Below are 4,736 nucleotides of genomic sequence, written 5' to 3'. Positions count from 1 at the left end.
ATCTTTGGGACATATCATGGACTCCCATGCGCTTGTGATGCTCTTGTAGGACGTCTCTGCAACCTTGCATCCACCTGGCTGAGAATCCACATTACAAATGACATAATCATATTGACATGCTACCCAAAAGTAGATCCTCTAATCTAATTCAAGGAATCTTTTAAGAATGACATATGAACCTGTGCTATGTAGCAATAAGTGTATCGATCCTTAAGCTTACGCAAAAAGTATTGCTTTAATTTCTCGAAAGCACTTTGATGAACTGGTGCCTGTGGATGCATCTCCTTAAACAAAAAATATAGTTCAACCTGCAATACAAAACCATCGTAATAACAAGTTAAACATTTGGTTTGAAATTGATTTGTAATTATAGGTTCCTAGGTGTATACAGCTGGTTCACCAACCGATATCTTATTGGTTTAACACCGGTATCATATTGTTTCAAAACTGGTATTGTCTAAAGCAAAGATGATCTTTACCTTATATCTAATGCATGTTCCATAGCTAATGTTCCAAACGGTATCATACTGGTACAAAACAATGGTATCATATGGCCACCCCAAGTTCTCCTTTCGGTCTTTACTCGATATCATACTAGTGTTCAACCAGTATAATATCGGCGGTTAGAAAATTTGCTAAATACAGAGTACATTAGAGGAGACCATTCTCTTAAGCCAGTATGATAGTAATGTTTAACCGCCGGCAGCTGGTCTTTTTCCATTTAGCAGTGTTAGTTGTATAGAGCTATCATTCCACAACCGATATCATATTCGTTTGGGAGCAGTATGATACTGGTGAAAAGCTTGTTAAGCTTGTTTTTGCTATAGCCTAAGTGTATACATCTTGTTTTGGATCAAGTATCTTACTAGTTTAACACCAATCTCTTACTAGTTTTACATCGGTTTTCTTGATTTTGTTTATTGCCGCTCCAAGTTGAAAATCGTTTAGAACCATGCCTTACCTTTTGGGGGAGGATGGTTTCTTTTTATTTTCTAGATTTTCCAGTCCTAAACTTTCTCAAGTAGTCTAAGAGCTATAGGTTGACTGACTCAAAATCTAACAATCAGACATAATACACATAGACACATGATAAAAGAAGGAAACAACACACATATAAGGATAATAGAATCATATAAGAGTAGAGAATTTGGCATTTGTCTGTATACCAATTGGAATATCTAATCTAGTATCTAAATCTATACTGAAAGAATATGTAATGTATAAAAGCACACCAAATCAACACAAGTGTTGGAGCACGGGTTGTTGTTTGCTACCTAACATTGATAGAGAAGGTGCGTTGGATGCTTAACATAAGATTTTCTACCAAGGCGCTTACGACATACATTCTTGTTGTTGGGTGAAACACGTGTATGGCTTAACCAAAAATTGAAAACAAGCTCTCTTTCACCTCATCACTGATTATGCCTACTATACGGGCTTGCCGATGGCATGAAGATAATGGCAAAATACCATTAGCAGAGATTTACAAACACTCTCTAGCTACATAGAAATTACATATGTGTATATTCAACTACCTTGAAGCATCTGCAATGTTAAGAGAGGATGTATTTGTGTCGGCACCATTCATAAGTATCATTGGAATAGACCTTTTAAGAAATAGCTCCTCAGAGTTTTTAGGCACTTTCACTACTTCAAGTGTATTTCGTATGCTCTCTATTAGACTTATCTAGTTCCATAGTGGAAAACTACTGGAAATTTCCATCATGGAGTGATGTTGGAGAACCTGAGATAATATATCAAACCTCATCTTCTCGTCTAGAACCTTGGTCCACTGATTAAAGTACTGAACAACGTTATTGCATATTTTTTGACGCTTCTGCTCGTTTGCACCATGACTTGCATTGTGCTCCTGTTCTTCTTGTACCTTAGACTTCATCCTTGCATGTTGTTCTTGCTTCCTCTGCGCATGATAATTCTTGATTGCATTGGCAAAAAACTTTACGCAATGCCATGACTCACAACCCTCTACACATGCCAAGCTTCTACATCTACCTCTAAATGTTTGGGAATCTATGATTGGTGAAAGGTCCATGCGTATGTGTGTGTGTCGGTGAAACAAGAGTAAGGGGCTTGTAATAGGCACACAGAGAGAGAGAGAGAGAGAGAGAGAGAGAGAGAGAGAGGGGTAAACAACAAGGCGGCAATAGGTTTAGGGTACAGAGGAGACGGAAAGAGACAGAGTGGGTAAGCGAAAGAGAGAGAGAGAGAGAGGTGAGAGAGGTGGCGAAATGAGTGCACCACGAGCTACTTGTAACTGTTTTTTGTTTTCAGGCTTTTCAAACGTACGAAGTGTGGGAGAAAATAACTTTTTCAAATGTCTAAAAACCAGTTTAAAAGCCATGTCCAAGACATAGATTTCGAGTCCACCTTACCATGCATCCACCCTAATATGTAATATAAATTGATTTTTCAAACGTTACAAATATTTAAGGTTTCTAAGATTTTGTTGAATTAGGCCCACACGACAGAGGGCTCCTCGTTTAATTTTGTTGCCCTGGCTAGCCGTGTGGAATTGACCCGTCTAGACTCTAGACCAGTGCTTCAAATTATAAATTATCGTCTCCCAAGCTGAGAGCTCCAAGCTCTACTGCTCCAACCTTCAGTCTCTCACAGACCACACCCACGAGTCACAGACTACAATTCATTGCTTACTGCTCAGTCTCCCAAGTTTCAACTTAACTTCCAAGCTCTCCTCTCTCTAAAGTCACGACTCACCAGTGTCCATGGCCCTAGTGTTGCAACCTGCACATGCTTAGCTCGTCAAAGTAGACACTGTAGAGTACCTAGCGCTGTAGCCTGCGCAGTGTGCATCCTTAGCTCCTCGAAGTAGACATTGTGGTGGAGTACATACAGGCTGGCCTCTCATAAGTCGTTGGTGTCTAGCAAGTATTGGGCCCTGTCACCCATGCTCGTCGTCATCTCGACTCTGCGGTGTAGCTAGCCTCTCACAAGCTGAACTGGTAGCGGCTAGCCTCTCACAAGCTAAACTGGTAGTAGATGAATTGATAGTTGCTAGCCTCTCATGAATCATTGGAGACTGGTGTCACCTATGAAATCTTATGGGAGTCGCTCGAACGATGGAGGTCTAATTTTTAAGCCTCTTCTAATTTCATGAATCGCAAGTCTCTAGGGATTGCTAATTTGCCGGGATGATCAAGCAGGCGCGGCGGTAAGTTACATCTTCTCCATCTGCAGGAAGGAGGGTGCCCAGAAAGCCGTTGTTTTCCTCTCCTCTTTTGGGAGGGAGGGGGGCTTCCTTTTCCCTTTGCCCATCGATTTGGGGCTGCAGGTCTACGTTATCTGCTTCAAATTTGGCTTCTTCGCCTTGTTTGGATTTTGCCGGCTCAGAGGATGCTTCATTCGCATCTTGGCCTGGTGTGGCGGCTGTTTTGCCTTTGATTCCGATAGGGATTCCTGTGTAGAAGCCCTCGAGTGAAATAAGCAGGTCCTTGGGTGGAAGCGGGGATTTGTTATAGCCCCCACAGGCGCACCAGGATCGCCTGTCCGATACCATGTAGAATTCATAGAGAACATGATCTCTCATCTCTCTTAGATCAAGACACACAGCAACGTACAGAGACACACGAAGCAGTTATATTCATATTATAAAAGCCTTACATAATATATAAGGGTCTTATGCCCCTTCAGATCTGACACATGGCATCCATTCACACCTCATGATTGACGGTTGGCATTATCATCCAACATATACTAAAGCATTTTAATTTCTATTCATAGGCTACTCACGGGCATTAGCTAATGCTAACCTTAGTGTGAAAGATACGTCCACCTTTGTCTCTCCCATCCCTCCCGCCTACCGTCCCCTTACACCTCCTGCTCGAGAGAGAGAGAGAGAGAGAGAGGCCCTCACCCCCTTGCACCTTTGCCTTCTTCTCCCAATAAGGAAGCTCTACCCAGGGCTATTTCTCTACCCCAAATTTTGTCTACCTCCACCTCCTAGTTGCCCCCTCCACCCCTCGCCCCCCTTTTCTTAGCCTCACCTCTGCCTTGTTTTTCCCTCCCTACAATCGCTTCCACCCCTACTTGTTTATCCCTTTCTTCACATTTACTCACGTAAGTACAAAGAGCCTAATAGATGGAGTTGTCATACATCCACCTCTACTCACGTAAGTACAGAGAGCCAGATAAATGGAGCGGATCGTTGATGCATGCATCCAACCTACAATCATGCAAGAGGGAGAGAGGGGAACAGAGGGGAACAAAGAGACCATCTATGCCTTGAGAGACATGATTTTGCCGAGGAAGCAACATTTGAAAGAGAGAGGAGCGATGTGGGAGCGAGTGTGCAGCAGCAGCAGAGCCTAGTATGTAGCCGAGAGAGAGAGAGAGAGGCGTGCATAAGACACACACTAAACAAATCCCAAAAATCCCTACTTTATAAAGCGCTCAAAATTCCTAAGATTTAAACGTGCTAAGCTCTAATCTTTGAAACCATGCAATATGTATATCATTCAGATTAATAAATAAATTAAAAAAGATATTTTGGGTGCTTATTCATAGGATACTTTTTATTTTCTCTATATCTTCAGCATAATCACGCTACAATACAGTATATGTTCGGTTAAAGAGCCAACGCAATGCTCGTGTTTTAGCTCTTATAGACTACCGTTTCCCTGCTAATAATAAGTAATTTCCACACTCATTTTTTCTTGGTAGAGACATATTTTGTTTTAGTAAATTTCCATTTTCTTCCA

The sequence above is a fragment of the Cibotium barometz genome, chromosome 8, assembly GCF_041138505.1.
Source record: "Cibotium barometz isolate CiBa-2024 chromosome 8, ASM4113850v1, whole genome shotgun sequence".
In the NCBI taxonomy this organism is placed as follows: Eukaryota; Viridiplantae; Streptophyta; class Polypodiopsida; order Cyatheales; family Cibotiaceae; genus Cibotium; species Cibotium barometz.
The sequence above is the reverse complement of the archived record's forward strand: the minus strand, read 5'-3'. Positions refer to the sequence as shown.